The sequence below is a fragment of the Ranitomeya variabilis genome, chromosome 2, assembly GCF_051348905.1.
Source record: "Ranitomeya variabilis isolate aRanVar5 chromosome 2, aRanVar5.hap1, whole genome shotgun sequence".
Lineage (NCBI taxonomy): Eukaryota > Metazoa > Chordata > Amphibia > Anura > Dendrobatidae > Ranitomeya > Ranitomeya variabilis.
Genome location: NC_135233.1, coordinates 422,645,450 through 422,662,873, shown reverse-complemented (window position 1 = coordinate 422,662,873; position 17,424 = coordinate 422,645,450). Strand labels below are relative to the sequence as shown.

The window sequence follows — 17,424 nt, the reverse complement described above, 5'->3', positions numbered from 1 at the left end:
AATGCGGGAGCGTGCAACTATGACGACAGAAGGCGGAGCCCCGGCTGACCAATCGCTGCCTACAACCGCTTTCAAAATGTCTCCTGCAGCGGCCGCCTGAGATCCTCGTGCGCGGACGGCGAGATTTGGCGCCAAGTGAGTGTGAGGGGCGGGGCGAGAGTCACGTGACATTGATGATAAACATTCTCTGCCCCTCCCCCAGCGCCGTGTCCGCAGTGTGACCCGAGGGTGTGACGCCCGCTGCTGACGGTGTGTGCGGGGGAGGGGCGGCTTATCACGTGTGTGCCCACATCCCGGTGCGCGCCTCCCTCTCGTGACCACGTGGTTTTGACGACGTATTTCGCAATGGAATCGCGTCAGAAAACGCGAGGGGATAAGACGCAGCGTGTGCACGAGGCTGCAGAAGTCACAGTCATTTTGTAAACAGGCCCTGGACTCCGGCTGCAGATGATGGGGGTGGTTGTCTCCTCAGGTCTCGGCAGTGTGAGGGACAGAAACGTGACTGTGAACCGTACAGGGGCCCGAAACTGCGGGGGCCACAGGGTGTGACCAAGGGGCCAGTGTGCTGTGCTGCCCCCAGGGGCCGACGTCCCCCATGAGATGGCTGGGGGGGATCCGTCCACTGCTCGGGGCTGGGGGGATCCATCCACTGCTCGGGGCTGGGGGGATCCATCCGCTGCTCGGGGCTGGGGGGATTCGTCCGCTGCTCGGGGCTGGGGGGATCCATCCGCTGCTCGGGGCTGGGGGGATTCGTCCGCTGCTCGGGGCTGGGGGGATTCGTCCGCTGCTCGGGGCTGGGGGGATTCGTCCGATGCTCGGGGCTGGGGGGGATTCGTCCGCGGCTGGGGGGGATTCGTCCGCTGCTGGGGGGGATCCGTCCGCTGCTCGGGGCTGGGGGGGATCCGTCCGCTGCTCGGGGCTGGGGGGGATTCGTCCACTGCTCGGGGCTGGGGGCATCCGTCCGCTGCTGGGGGGGATCCGTCCGCTGCTCGGGGCTGGGGGGGATCCGTCCGCTGCTCGGGGCTGGGGGGGATTCGTCCACTGCTCGGGGCTGGGGGCATCCGTCCGCTGCTGGGGGGGATTCGTCCGCTGCTCGGGGCTGGGGGCATCCGTCCGCTGCTGGGGGGGATCCGTCCGGGGCTGGGGGCATCCGTCCGCTGCTGGGGGGATCCGTCCGCTGCTCGGGGCTGGGGGCATCCGTCCGCTGCTGGGGGCATCCGTCCGCTGCTCGGGGCTGGGGGGCATCCGTCCGCTGCTGGGGGGGATCCGTCTGCTGCTCGGGGCTGGGGGGGATCCGTCCGCTGCTCGGGGCTGAGGCCAATGACTGCTGAGAGTCCGTCGCTGTGTGTCTGCGCTCCTTAGTGACTGGATGTCTCCGGCGCTGACACTGCAGCGAAACCTCAGCTGGGGAAGAGACATTGTCACAAATCGCGGCATTAAGGCCGGGGTCACACTACGTACGGCATCCGGTGCGATATGCTAATGACCGTCGGCTCCTGCTCTGCTGTCAGCGTGCGCCGAGTGTCGTGTGTCCGTGCACGGAGCCTCGCAGAGTGGAGCACAGATCTTGAGGAGGCGGAGAAACTAATTTCTCCATCTCCTCCACTGCCGGGGTCCGCGTTTAGCGCACTGGGGTGATATCTGAGTAATCTGCGCTGTCTCACTCGCACCCATAGGCTCATAAGTGTGAGCAGAGATTCGGCTGAGTGTCCGTGACAATCACAGCCGAGGAAGACGGCCGACAAAAAATCAGCTGCTGGGAGCTGCCCCCCTAGTGTAACATTGGTCCGAGTGTGATTTTTAATCGCATTACGTTTGTCCATTAAAGTCACCAGTGTGACGCCGGCCTAAGACTTCGGCACTGACAGAAGCGGAGATGGTGAAACGTCGGGGCCAGACTGGTCGTGGGCCGCCTTGTCAGTGTTCTCAGACCCCCATACTGTGATGGAGCACACAGTCGCTGACTCCGTCACTTCCCTCAGCAGCCGCGGGATCATTAGTATATTGGTCTTGTAGTAAATCTCCATTCCTCCGTCCAGGGTAATATATTAGTGATATATCCCATGTGGCTGCACTGTGTGAATGCGGCCTTAGCTCAGAGTGACAGGCGGCAGCGGTCTGTGACTGATCGCGGGGACGTCGTCTTCTGTCCTGCAGACGCTCCGTGCAGAGATGTGACATGTAGGTTAATCAGGCTCTTTGCTTTTCCAGATTAATCTGTGGAGCTGATCAGCTGCAGACATTTACCACCAGGAATCGCAGGATCGCAGCAGCGGTGAGTTAACCCTTTGTTTCCTGCTTTCCATTTATTCCCAATTCTGAGCTCTGTAATGTCATTGTGTCATCCTGAGTCACCGTCTGCACGCAGCCCTAATATAGCCACCCGAGCTTCCGGTGCACAATGCAGGCTGCAGCTCTCTATATACTGCCTGTGTACTGTCTATATACTGCCTGTGTACTGTCTATATCCTGTCTATATATTGCCTGTGTACTGCCTATATACTGCCTATATACTGCCTGTATAACTGTCTGTATACTGCCTGTATACCTGTATATATACTGTCTGTATACTGCCTGTGTACTGCCTATATCCTGCCTGTATACCTGTCTATATACTGCCTGTGTACTGTCTATATCCTGCCTGTATACCTGTCTATATACTGCCTGTGTACTGTCTATATCCTGTCTATATATTGCCTGTGTACTGCTTATATACTGTCTGTGTACTGCCTATATACTGCATGTATACTGCTATATCCTGCCTGTATACCTGTCTATATACTGTCTGTGTACTGCCTATATACTGCCTGTATACCTTTCTATATACTGCCTGTGTACTGCGTATATACTGTCTATATCCTGCCTGTATACCTGTCTATATACTGCCTGTGTACTGCCTATATACTGTCTACATCCTGCCTGTATACCTGTCTATATACTGTCTGTATACTACCTGTGTACTGCCTATATACTGCCTGTGTGCTGCCGATATACTGCCTGTGTACTGTCTATATACTGCCTGTGTACTGCCCATATACTGTCTACATCCTGCCTGTATACCTGTCTATATACTGTCTGTATACTACCTGTGTACTGCCTATATACTATCTGTATACTGCCTATATACTGTCTACATCCTGCCTGTGTACTGTCTATATACTGCCTGTGTACTGCCTATATATACTGCCTGTGTACTGCCTATATATACTGCCTGTGTACTGCCTATATATACTGCCTGTGTACTGCCTATATGCCTCTGTGCTGCTTATATACTGTCTGTACTGCCTATATACCGTCTACATCCTACCTGAATACCTGTCTACATACTATCTGTATACTGCCTATATACTGTCTACATCCTGCCTGTGTACTGTCTATATACTGCCTGTGTACTGTCTATATACTGCCTATATACTGTCTACATACTGCCTGTGTACTGTGTATATACTGCCTGTGTACTGTGTATATACTGTCTATATACTGTGAATACCAATTAGACACACAATGCACAGGGTTAATAGTTCCCAACCCCTGTGCCCATCCGGAAATAAATATAATTAGTCCCATGCAAAGAATATATAAACCTATAAATACATTTTGACATACATACATACACCAGAACTCAGATAAGAAAAAAGTATAAATGTTATTGATAATAACACAACATCATGAATAATCCCGCTAGTGGTGAATGTACCAAATGAAACAAGACACCACAGACCAGAGGATAGTTCTATCTACCGCCGTAATATAAATGCACCCAGTGGCTGATCAGTACCTCGTGCCGTAACCAGGAATAATGACCTAGGAATGCCACATACGGGTCAATACAAAGATGGCATCGTGTCAATACATGTAATATAATCCTAATTAGCTCTGGTCCGATTTGTTTCCCACAAGTTGAATTAAAATATGACCCTTCTGTTTTCTCCCATGTGTGGAAGTTTGGCTTTAAGGGTCCGTCCCCTGCTGGACATGGCTGTGGCCCCTGCTAACTGGACATTGTCGAGACCCCCTCCTGGGCGAGGCGCGACCTGTCACCTAATCATCCTGTGCAGGAAATAGTCCATGATTGGGACAGCCGACAGTATCTGCCGAAACACAGTCAGGTGTGAACAGTGACCTAATTCCTGGAGAGATCACGGTGGTGATCGGCAGCAGCTCTCCAGTGGTGGTCGGCACCACCTTTCCAGCGGTGGTCGGCAGCAGCTCTCCAGCGGTGGTCGGCAGCAGCTCTCCAGCGGTGGTCGGCATCAGCTCTTGGCCGTCTCCCCACATCCAGGAGCTCCGTGTTCTGAGTGTCGCTGGAGGACATCCCTGACAGCCGCTGATTCCTGCCAAAGGATCGGACATGCCCGATGCTTAACTACCCCGACGATTGTCCAGGGATCCCCATGTGTAATGTGTAATGTGTATGGGGGGAGGGCTGTGAAGTCAGACCTCCGACCCCTCCAAAATGGACACAACTGCACAGCCCTGTATGGGGGCCGCCTGACAGTGCGATGTCCTCCCCTACCGCGTATTACAGGACCCTTATTACAGTGGAGGCGGCTCGCGGTGGCCCCTCAGTGTGGACGTTACTGGGCGTGCGCTGCAGACGCCGCTGCTGTCCAGGGCCGCGGAGAGCACTGAGCACCCGCACGTTTTATAGGACGACCCTGCAGGAAGATTTTCTGTTGTTGGAGTTTTCAACATGTTTTTGGATGAAACATTGCAAAATTTAGCGACTTTTTTCAATTTTATGACATCAGATTTCCAGCTTTGTGTAAAGTTCATAGGGAAGGAGACGTCACCAAGCGCAGCCACATGACTGACTACTGGTATGTGAGCATCGCAGGAATAGACGCCCAACTCTGCATGAATCAGTGGTTAGCACACGGTGGCTCAGTGGTTCGCACACGGTAGCTCAGTGGTTAGCACTGTTGCTTGCACCACTGTGGATGCAGAATGCCGCCATCACTGGGTGCTGGATACATAGATCACTCTGCTTACACTTCGTCACGCTCCGGGTCTGTACATCCGTGGCCGCCTGTGAGTCCTGCACACTTTGCACCCATTGTTTTGGTAATTCCTTGGTCTGAGGTGATGAGGACACGTGAATGTGATAGAGAATGGACACCGCCACATCCAGCTCGTTCTCACATTTCCTAGACGCGGCCTCCATAGAATTATTTCCTACTTTGTGACTGGGGAAGTAGAATCGTGGCCACAATCGGCAGTATCGTCACAAGGCCGGCGGCATCTTCATGAGGTCGGCGGCATTGTCACGAGGTCGGCGGTGGCATCTCAAGGTCGGCAGCATTGTCACAAGGTCGGCGGCTTCGTCACGAGGCCGGCGGCTTCGTCACGAGGCCGGCGGCGGCATCGTCACGAGGCCGGCGGCGGCATCGTCACGAGGCCGGCGGCGGCATCGTCACGAGGCCGGCGGCGGCATCGTCACGAGGCCGGCGGCGGCATCGTCACGAGGCCGGCGGCGGCATCGTCACAAGGTTGGCGGAATCGTCACAAGGTCGGCGGCGGCATCACATGGTCGGCGTCATCGTCACAAGGTCGGCGGCATCGTCACGAGGTCTGCGGCGGCATCGTCACGAGGCCGGCGGCTTCACAAGGTCGGTGTTCGTACTGGCAGAGATGTCTTTAAAAACATTCTCTTTCCCCTCATTTGTGAGTAGTGACGGCGGACGTGTGGCGTGCACCAGAGTGGTGGCTTCCTATGACTTGCGGAGGAGCTGTACACGGCGGTATAGACGGCACCGCGGTGCAGACGGGAGCGGCACACACGGCTGGTGCAGGGGGCGCTGCTGCCGGGGGCTCCGGACACTCAATCACTTTTTTATTATTATTTATATAGCTTTCCATAGCTCACCCGTTATTATTCGAGGATTACATCCAGATTTTGACTTTCTGTGCCCTCCGGCTTTTATTTCGCTCTTATCCAGGACTTTCCGCTGCCACGTCCACAGACACCAGACCAGAAAAACCGGATCTGTAGATTCCTGCAGCTCATCCCCCGACATCAGACACCGAGACAAAGGAACAACAACTCCGCTGTGAACAGTCCAGTCATGGAATAAGAGATCGTGTGCTCCTGAGCCGTGTGTATACTCTGTGATACTGTCTGCTGAGCCGTGTATTCAATCCCACAGTATGTGATACATTTCACTGAGCCGTGTATCCAATCCCACAGTATGTGACACATTTCTCCGAGCCGTGTATCCAGTCCCACAGTATGTGATACATTTCTCCGAGCTGTGTATCTAATCCCATACTATGTGACACATTTCACTGAGCCGTGTATCCAATCCCACAGTATGTGATACATTTCACTGAGCCGTGTATCCAATCCCACAGTATGTGATACATTTCACCGAGCCGTGTATCCAATCCCACAGTATGTGATACATTTCACCGAGCCATGTATCCAATCCCACAGTATGTGACACATTTCTCCGAGCCGTGTTTCCAGTCCCACAGTATGTGATACATTTCTTCGAGCTGTGTATCTAATCCCACACTATGTGACACATTTCACTGAGCCGTGTATCCAATCCCACAGTATGTGATACATTTCACTGAGCCGTGTATCCAATCCCACAGTATGTGATACATTTCACTGAGCCGTGTATCCAATCCCACAGTATGTGATACATTTCACCGAGCCATGTATCCAATCCCACAGTATGTGACACATTTCTCCGAGCCGTGTATCCAGTCCCACAGTATGTGATACATTTCTCCGAGCTGTGTATCTAATCCCACACTATGTGACACATTTCACTGAGCCATGTATCCAATCCCACAGTATGTGATACATTTCACTGAGCTGTGTATCCAATCCCACAGTATGTGATACATTTCACTGAGCCGTGTATCCAATCCCACAGTATGTGACACATTTAACTAAGCCGTGTATCTAATCCCAGCGTGTGTGATAAGGTGAGGGGATTTTCACCTGCCAGCCACACGGTATCCCCTGTGCACCCATTGTCTGTAGTGACTCCTGCAGAGGCTGATAAGAGTCATTGATACCAGACAGGATGGAGTGGGGGATGGGGTGAACATTCACAGATAACAGGACAATGGCGGCTGCTGGGGAGGGTCTCCGGATACTCCAGCCTCAGCCATTGCCTCCTACCCCCCAGACGTCTGGGGTCACACAATGAGGGTCCGTGGACGGCTGTGGTCACTGGTTGGGGAATTCTGCATTTTTTACTGTAAATTATTATTTTTATTTTTTTTTAGTCCATCATCTTTTGGTCATAAATCCAGGACCCCGTGGGACCCGGAGATGGCGAGGAGCCTGGGGGCCACAATCTGGGAACTTTTCTTGCTCTAGAAAACATCTGGAGGCAGAATATCAGTATTGGCGGCGATCGTCCTCGGGCCGGCGGGCCAGGCACAGACCTCCAGGGAAGCAGCGGCCCTCTGTTCCGTCACAGCCGCCAGCCAGTCCTCTCAGGCCATTAGGTGCAGAGGACACCCCCAATATAAACCCCTAAATGCAGCAGTGATTCCCGCATCCACCCACACGGACGGACCGGCCATCACCTCTCTGTCGCCATCTGTTAGGCCACGAGTTATGGGCTCGCTTTCTGTAAGGCTGAATGCAGACGTCCATGATTCTGGCTCCTGGTACGGTCTGGTCCGGAGCGGCCGCCGGTCTCCAGAGTCTTCATTCTATGTCTCTCACATTGTCTGCTCGGACTGACAGCAGTTTGTGCTCAGGATCTCTGCTGTCTGTGAAAATGCTCTCGTCTGCATCCAATGGTGCGGTCCTGCTCACAGCTGATCATTTGTTACATTGTATCCAGTCCTCTGAGCGTTTGCTTACATCACATTGTATTCTGGATACAATTGTAGTAATTCCCCCGCCGCCGTCACATTCTCCGCAGTCACATTCTCCGCCCTCCTGACTCACATTACTTGGAGAACTTAGAGAATTTTAAACTTTCCCCCTTTTTTCCGGCCTTGGTGACTCGCCGTCTTGTTTCTTGGTCATTTTCCCATCCAGTAAGATCCTCGCATTTGTCTTCCTCGATGACGCCGGGAGCGTTGTGTGCACATGAGCCGTTGCTGTGGAAACCGGGGAAACTCGCCAGATCCCTAGAAGCCGCCCGTGCGCTGGTGGATCCTGCGGGACGGTGTAGGGGAATCCGAGGAGGAACGAATGCTGATCTATGGGGGCTGCACAGCCCTGACCTTAGCTGATACCTCACTGCACTGGATCCACAAGTCACTGACACCGCCACATGCTGGGGCTTGTAGTCCCTTCCTGGCTCAGCCACTGTCCAGCCTTCCTGTCTGCTAGACTGGCCGTCTCCCCGTATGGTGACATGTACTGCTTGTGTATAAGGCCCCTTTCATACATCAGTTTTTTGCCATCCGTCACAATCCGGCGAATTTTGAAAAAAACGGATCTGGCAAAAGTTGCCGCCGGATTCGTTTTTTCTCATAGACTTGTATTAGCGACGGATTGCGATGGATGGCCTCAGAAAACGGACATAGTAGCGTTTTTTTGTGTCTGTCGAAAAAATGGACAAATCCGTCGCCGTCCATCGTTTGCTAGAATGGCACCCTATGGAGCTGGATCCGGCAAATGATGGAATCCGGCAACGGATTCCGTTTTTTTAACTGAGCATGCTCCGATTTTTTTTTTTTAGGGTATGTGCATTAGCGTTTTCCTTTCTGGTCTCTCTCTCTCTGAGGGTACCTTTACACAGTGCAATTTTGATCGCTACGACGGCACGATTTGTGACGTTCCAGCGATGCATTTACGATATCGTTGTGTCTGACACGCTACTGCGATCCGGATCCCCGCTGAGAATCGTACGTCGTAGCAGATCGTTTGAAACTTTCTTTCGTCGTCTAGTGTCCCGCTGTGGCGGCATGATTGCATCGTGTGACACGGGTTGTATACGATGTGCGCACAGTAACCAACGGCTTCTACATCGCAAATACGTCATGAAATTATCGCTCCAGCGCTGTGTATTGCAACGTGAGACCGCAGTCTACGACGCTGGAGCGATAATCATACGACGCTGCAACGTCACGAATCATGCCGTCGTACCGATCAAAATTGCACTGTGTAAAGGTACCCTGAGAATGCTCCGATTTTTTTAGGATCCAATTAGCAGTTTTTCACAATCTGCGACGGATACGTTTTTTTTCAACATTCGACGGATTGTGACTGATGGCAAAAAACTGATCTGTGAAAGCAGCCTAAGACCCCCAGACACAATCGCTGGCCGGTGAACGATCGTCCCCTCAGCCTACACGAGCGCTCAGCCCAGCCTGTGTTCTCTAAGAACCGCACCAAACAAGCGCCGGCTTTATCGGGGGAGCCCTGTCAGCTGCTATCGGCAGGCTCAGCCGGGCCTTAAGGTACCGTCACATTAAGCGACGCTGCAGCGATAGCGACAACGATGCCGATCGCTGCAGCGTCGCTGTTTGATCGCTGGAGAGCTGTCATACAGACCGCTCTCCAGCGACCAACGATGCCGAGGTCCCCGGGTAACCAGGGTAAACATCGGGTTGCTAAGCGCAGGGCCGCGCTTAGTAGCCCGATGTTTACCCTGGTTACCAGCGTAAAAGTAAAAAAAACAAACAGTACATGCTCACCTGCGCGTCCCCCAGCGTCCGCTTCCTGACACTGACTGAGCTCCGGCCCTAACAGCAGAGCGGTGACGTCACCGCTGTGCTTTCACTTTCACTTTAGGGCCGGATCTCAGTCAGAGCAGGAAGCAGACGCTGGGGGACGCGCAGGTGAGCATGTACTGTTTGTTTTTTTTACTTTTACGCTGGTAACCAGGGTAAACATCGGTTTACTAAGCGCGGCCCTGCGCTTGGTAACCCGATGTTTACCCTGGTTACCAGTGGAAAACATCGCTGGTATCGTTGCTTTTGCTTTCAAACACAACGATACACAGCGATCGGACGACCAAATAAAGTTCTGGACTTTATTCAGCGACCAGCGACATCACAGCAGGATCCTGATCGCTGCTGCGTGTCAAACGAAACGATATCGCTAGCCAGGACGCTGCAACGTCACGGATCGCTAGCGATGTCGTTTCGTGTGAAGGTACCTTTATTCAGCGACCAGCGACATCACAGCAGGATCCTGATCGCTGCTGCGTGTCAAACTAAACGATATCGCTAGCGAGGACGCTGCAACGTCACGGATCGCTAGCGATGTCGTTTAGTGTGACGGTACCTTTAGGCTAATGTGAATGTAGCCTTAAAGAACAATTAAGGCCAGTCTCACACGTCCAGATAATTCCGGTACCGGAAAAAATCGTGTCCGTGTGTCCGTGAGCTCACGTAGGCCATCCGTGTGGCACACGTGCGGCAGCCGTGTGCCGCCTGGGTACCACACGGACCGTGCAGGAGAGACAGCGCTAAAGTTTAGCGCTGTCCCCTGCATCATGCTGAAGCCGCGATTCATATCTTCTGTGCAGCAGCATTTGCTGTAAAGAAGATATGAATAATCCATTTTTTTAGTGGTATTTCGTGTTTAAAATAAAGCTCTATGTCCCCACCCCCTGTGCGCCCTCCCGCTGTTCTGAAAATACTCACCCGCCTCCCTCGCATTGTCCTGTCCTGGCCGCAGCTTCTCCTGTATGCGGTCACGTGGGGCCGCTCATTTACAGTAATGAATATGCGGCTCCACCCCCCATATTTATGACTATAATCGGCGGCCCCACGTGACCGCATACAGTAGAAGGTGCGGCCAGGACAGGAAGCAGCGACAGCCAACGAGGGAGCCGGGTGAGTATTTTCAGAACAGCGGGGGGGGGGGGGGGGCGCACAGGGGGTGGGGACATGGAGCTTTATTTTAAACACGAAATACCACTAAAAAAATGGATTATTCATGTCTTCTTTACAGCAAACGCTGCTGCACAGAAGATATGAATCGCGGCTTCAGCACCATGTGGGGGAGACAGCGCTTACTGGAGCGCTGTCTCCTGCACGGCACACGGAGAACGTCCGACTTTAATGGGTCCGTGTAATACGTGCGCTCCCACGAACACTGACATGTCTCTGTGTTTGGCACACGGAGACACGGTCCGCAAAAAATCAATGACATCTGCACAGATGCATTGATTTTAATGTGTCTACGTATGTCTGTGGCTCCGGTACATGAGGAAACTGTCACCTCACGTACCGGAGCCACTGACGTGTGAAACCGGCCTCAGGCACGGATTTCTTTTAGAATGAAAAGCGTCAGACCTTCTAGTGCACACCAACACATTCTTCTAATCACCTGATTGTCTACTGCGGTACTCTCCTCCGGAGTGACCTGCAATGAGTCTGCAGGGGCACTGGAAGGTGAATACAACACCATTTTTATTTATTTTAATTGCATCCAGGACTGAAAAATTGAGCACAGATTTGACTGCTTGAACCTAGCATGGGTGGGCGCCCGGGCATCATGGCGGCCACATATTTTGGTGCACCCTCCCACCGGCCGGTTTTCTTTCTGAGGTCGGGATGGGCAGCTACAACAGCAGAATGACACCTTCATGCCGCACAGAAACCATTAGGGCCTCAGGCAGTGGGTGATGGGGGAAGGGTCTTCATTAGGACTGTGACTCATGGGCAATGCCTGGAAAATGGCGCAGGACGGCAGCAGTGGAGTCTGCAAGTGGGGCGAGTGGGCGACTGAGAACACCCAGTGCTGGGCAGGGTTAGAAGTAGAATGGTGACTGGGGCTGGACGATGTCTGATTATAGTGACCGGCCGGACGTCAGTCGTTGTGATCCCCCAGTAGCACCTGTGCATCTCAGGGAGCATAAGGTGCCAGCTATGATGAAAACCAGCAGTCACGGTTGGGTTATACTGGGGAAGATGGGGGAGGTGAGTGTTTAGAAATGGCCCAGCGCAGAATAAAAGATGCCGGAGCTGGACAGACGTGTTCATCGTCACCTGTGATCGTCACTTCTGAGGACACCTGGCCGTCTGATGATGGCAGTGACACGAAGATGTCATCACTGGAACCGAGTGCGCCGATGTGTCTCACTGTGGTCTGGGGAGGACGTGACACAACCAAGTCCTGGCGACATGCCTTATAACTGAGAACAAGCTCTGCTTATCTGCACGAGCGCTGATGACCCAGCAGATGTTACTGCAACTCTTGTGTGGCCTCTCAATTAGAGCCCAAAATCCATGCAGCCACTGCTCATCATAATGTCTCGGTGCGGCTGGCGGTTATCGTAATGTCTCTGTGCAGCCGCCACTCATCGTACTGTCTCGGTGCGGCCGGCGTTCATCGTAAGGCCTCGGTGCGGCCGGCGTTCATCGTAAGGCCTCGGTGCGGCCGGCGTTCATCGTAAGGCCTCGGTGCGGCCGGCGTTCATCGTAAGGCCTCGGTGCGCCCTCCACTCATCGTAAGGCCTCGGTGTGCCCTCCACTCATCATAAGGCCTCGGTGCGCTCTCCACTTATTGTAAGGCCTCGGTGCGCTCTCCACTCATCGTAAGGCCTCGGTGCGGCCGGCGTTCATCGTAAGGCCTCGGTGTGCTCTCCACTCATCGTAAGACCTCCGTGCTCTCTCCACTCATCGTAAGGCCTCGATGCGCTCTCCGCTCATCGTAAGGTCTCTGTGAGGCCGGCGTTCATTGTAAGGCCTCGGTGCGCCCTCCACTCATCGTAAGGCCTCAGTGCAGCTGCCGCTCATCGTAAGGTCTCTGTGAGTCCGGCATTCATTGTAATGTCTCGGTGCGGCCTCCACTCATTGTAAGGCCTCGGTGCGGCCGGCGTTCATCGTAATGTCTCAGTGCGGCCTCCACTCATCGTAAGGCCTCAGTGCGCTCTCCGCTCATCGTAAGGCCTCGGTGCGCCCTCCACTCATCGTAAGGCCTCGGTGCAGCCGCCGCTCATCGTAAGGTCTCTGTGAGGCCGGCGTTCATTGTAAGGCCTCGGTGTGCGCTTCACTCATCGTAAGGCCTCAGTGCTCTTTCCACTCATCGTAAGGCCTCAGTGCGCCCTCCACTCATCGTAAGACCTCTGTGCAGCCGCTGCTCATCGTAAAGTTGGCTCAGCCAATCAGGTCGCGTACTGGTGAAGGTGACTATTTGCCCCCCAGATATTTCTGATTATTGAGGTCGAAAAATCTCCAGCTAAACACTGCATTAAAAAGATTGTTTGCCAAGTGTTCATGTGGTTTCTGACACTTTATAATTGTGACATGGGGACAGTATGAAGGTGTTCTTTGTTTTGTTTTTTTTGTATTTTTTTTGTCCACCACTTTGGTCTTGTGTGTATATATGCTGCCCGACTAATCCACCTGTCCCCCCGCTATTCTCCGGCCTCTCCCCTCTGTCAATCCCTTCACTGGCTCCCCATTGCCCAGAGACTCCAGTACAAAACCCTAACCATGACGTACAAAGCCATCCACAACCTGTCTCCTTACATCTGTGACCTCATCTCCCGGTACTTTCCTACACGCAACCTCCGATCCTCACAAAATCTCCTTCTCTACTCCCCTCTTATCTCCTCTTCCCACAATCGTATACAAGATTTCTCTCGCGTATCACCCCTACTCTGGAACCCTCTACCACAACACATCAGACTCTCGCCCACCATCGAAACCTTCAAAAAGAATCTGAAGACCCACCTCTTCCAACAAGCCTACAACCTGCAGTAACCACCGATCGACCAAACCGCTGCATGACCAGCTCTACCCTCACCTACTGTATTCTCACCCATCCCTTGTAGATTGTGAGCCTTCGCGGGCAGGGTCCTCTCTCCTACTGTACCAGTTATGACTTGTATTGTTCAAGATTATTGTACTTGTTTTTATTATGTATACCCCTCCTCACTTGTAAAGCGCCATGGAATAAATGGCGCTATAACAATAAATAATAATAATAATAATAATATATATTGATTGCAACATCCAGCACGTGTGCTAATCCATACCGGACGTCTGTAGTATGTGACCTCCCCCGCCCCGCTCCTTACTGTATGTCTGTAGTATGTGACCTCCCCCGCTCCTTACCTGGCGTCTGTAGTATGTGACCTCCCCCGCTCCTTACCGGACACCTGTAGTATGTGACATCCTCCGCTCCTTACCTGGCATCTGTAGTATGTGACCTCCCCCGCTCCTTACTGGGCGTCTGTAGTATGTGACCTCCGCTCCTTACTGGGTGTCTGTAGTATGTGACCCTCGCTGACCGGCTTTGTAAATAGTCTCAGCTTCTTTGTTTACCTGCTGAAGGTCATTGAACAAATCAGATTACAGATCGCTCAGACTGGGGGGCTGCAGCTGTCCAGCTTTGGACCCTTCTCCCGCATCCTCTGCTATTTCCCTGCTCTGTAGTGCAGATTACAGGCGGGATCGCGCTCCCAGTGTCAGCTCATTACAGCATGAACTCTGACGGAGCGATTTTCACAGTTTATTACATTCGTACTTGGCTCAGTTTTTTTTAATTTTTCTTAAAATTTCTTTATACGTTTTTAGCAATGGAGCAGAAGTGCAGACGATGCATTATAGAAACACCATGTACAAATGTTAGTAAGCAAAGGTGCCAACTTTTATGGGCCACAAACCTGGGCAAAGTGGGTCCCCCGGCCCACACACCACGAGCCCCGGCACCATTAGCCCTGGCCCAGATAGCGCAAGCCCAGGCCCACACATCGTGAGCTCACACCACGAGCCTCGGCCCACACATTGCGAGCCCCGGCACCATCAGCCCTGGCCCACACACCACATGCCCTGGCCCACACATCATGAGCTCACACACCGCACACCACAAGCCTCGGCTTCAGGAGCTCACACACGGAGCTCCTGTCCATGCATGGAGAGCCCCTGCCCACACACCTACAGCCACGGTACCAGACACCATCAACCCCAGCCCACACACCGTCAGCCTCTGCCCACACACCTACAGCCACGGCACCATACACCATCAACCCCAGCCCACACACACAGCCCCTGCCCACACACCTACAGCCACGGCACCAGACACCATCAACCCCAGCCCACACACCGTGAGCCACAGCCCACACACCATCAACCCCGGCCCACACACTTACAGCCACGGCACCGGACATCAATAGACCCGACGCAGGGCCACAGAATTAATTGGAGATTTTCCAGCTGTTGTCCCTGCAGACTTTCAGCGACCATTGAAGTGAATGGGAAAACAGATCACCCATTGCCCTTTACTTTGCAGGTTACCCCGACACGATTCCTCCCAGGACACAGGAGGCATCTAATGGACGTTAATGATAAGTCCGGAGCTTCACACGAGGTGCGGCTCATAATCACCACATGGGAAGTGGCACAGCTGCTGCGGTACATCTGTCAGCGTCGTTGGACTGCACTACTCATTGTCAGGACTCTGAACATTTTTTACCTTTTGTGCATTACTGCCCTTTTCCAAGATGGCGTCTTTGGTCTCATGTGCACTGTATCTTCTTGCTATAAAACTCCACCCCAGCCTTCAGTCTGTGCTAGAGTATTCTGCCTTGCATCCAGCTCCTGACCTCTGATGACTCCCTGGCTATATACCTGCTCCTGTGAACCTGTGTGGTGATCCTGCTACTCTGCTCTGAGTTCCTGCTGCATACACCAGTTTCCAGTAATCCTCCTTCATCTGCTGCTCGTGTTTACTTCCATCTCATTTGCTGGACATGTAAGCTGTTTCTGCTCTGCAAAAACCTGAGACTATTAACTAGGCCTCCCTGGTTGAGCTAAGATATGATTTGAACTGCCTTATAAGCTTATCTATCTGTGTTTGGACTAAAACAAGGATTTATTCGTGTCAAGTATCCTCAAGAATAACTGTGCTTCATAGACTTTCTGCTCGATTGCATTTTCCTCTGAAGTTTCCTATAGACTGCTAAGCTGCGTTTAATATTTACACCAAGTGTTGTGGACTTGAGTTTCTCTCTGCACCTGTTTGAATCACCGTGTGATAATATAGACTTTACCACTTATAAAACTGTGTCCTGTAGTTGTCTTGTTCCACGCAAAGAGTCTTCTGAGTTATCCCCTATAATTATTACAGGATACTCTAGCCATAAAAAAAAGAGACTGCTGGAACAATGACTGCAGAGAGCAGATTAGAGCAGGTGTTTTCCATAATTAGATCACTGCAGAAAGATGTGGAAGGTCTGCAAAAGAAGTTTGGAAGCTTTGAACACAATCAACAAGTGTTTGGACAAACTTTGCAGGACTTAAGCAACCGCATGGCAGCCCAGAAAAACAAACTTGCTGGCGTAGAGTCCCAGTATGGACGGGCTTTTCAGGACATAAGCACGCAAATAGCTGCACAAGTGACTTTACCCTCTGGGCAACCGCCACCAGCTAGCCCACCTAAGTTGCCCCCATTCAGATTTAATGGTGATCGCGACAAATTTCGTGGCTTTGTGAATCAATGTATGCTATATTTTGATGTGCATGCTGACCGGTTTCCTACTGATAGATCCAAAGTATTGTGTGTAATAATGCTACTGACCGCACGAGCGCTCGCCTGGGCGAATCCGATGATTGAGTCTCTTAACCCACGGTTAAATAACTTGGATAATTTCTTGGCCGCTAATGTCAGTAATGGCAGTAATGTTTGATGACCCTAATCGCCGTGCAACCGCTGAATCTGCTTTGTTGTCTTTACGCCAGGCTAAACGTTCTGTTATTGAGTATGCCACTGAATTCAGGAGACTAGCGGTAGATACCAATTGGGACAGTTATGCACAATTGCCTATTTTTAAAAGGGGTCTGTCTAGTATTATAAAAGATGAACTAGCTCGTTGAGTCACCACAAGAGCTAGAGACATTTTTACAGCATTGTGTGCGCATTGACATTCGCCTTACTGAGCGTAGGCAGGAGAAATTTGTGCATATAACCGTATTTCTAACTTTTCCCTTCCTTCCAAAGAGCCTGCAGGTAAAACCTCTCGGGAGGTGGAGGAGGTGCCCATGCAAATTGATTCCGTTCAGAGGCGCGAGATCAATGAGCGCTGGGAGCATCGCCTTCGTGAAAGTCTATGTTTCTACTGCTGCCAGTCTGACCACTTCTTGATCAATTGTCCTAAGTGTCCTAGACGGCCTAACAAGGTGCTAGCAGCAATAGGGGAGTATGACAACTGTGATGATGAATCTGACATCTCTGAATGTAGCCTGCCTTTAAACGCTGTATTCCATTCACTTTCTATGACTTCACCCCCCAAGGAGCTGGAGGAGAAGAACTCTCACTGTTCTCTCCCTATTAAGATCCTGTGTTCAGGACAGTGGATTTCCAGTGCAGCTATGATTGACTAAGGTGCAGGTGGCAATTTCATGGATATCGCATTTGCCAAGGAACATGGTATTGAAATTCAGCAAAGAGCCTCTCCAATTACCATGGAAACAGTGGATGGGTCACCTTTAATCTCTGGGCCTGTGGATCAGGAGACCGTACCCCTTGAAATTTTGTTGGAGCCT

The 17,424-nt window shown here is 52.1% G+C and overlaps 1 long non-coding RNA gene across 1 annotated transcript; it reads left to right on the top strand.

The window, feature by feature from the left end:
* Positions 1-2: 2 nt before the first annotated feature.
* Positions 3-6,917, top strand: LOC143806348 (uncharacterized). Its single transcript, XR_013221437.1, has 3 exons — positions 3-135; positions 2,212-2,275; positions 5,940-6,917. It is a non-coding gene; the product is annotated as an uncharacterized LOC143806348 (long non-coding RNA).
* Positions 6,918-17,424: the final 10,507 nt, after the last annotated feature.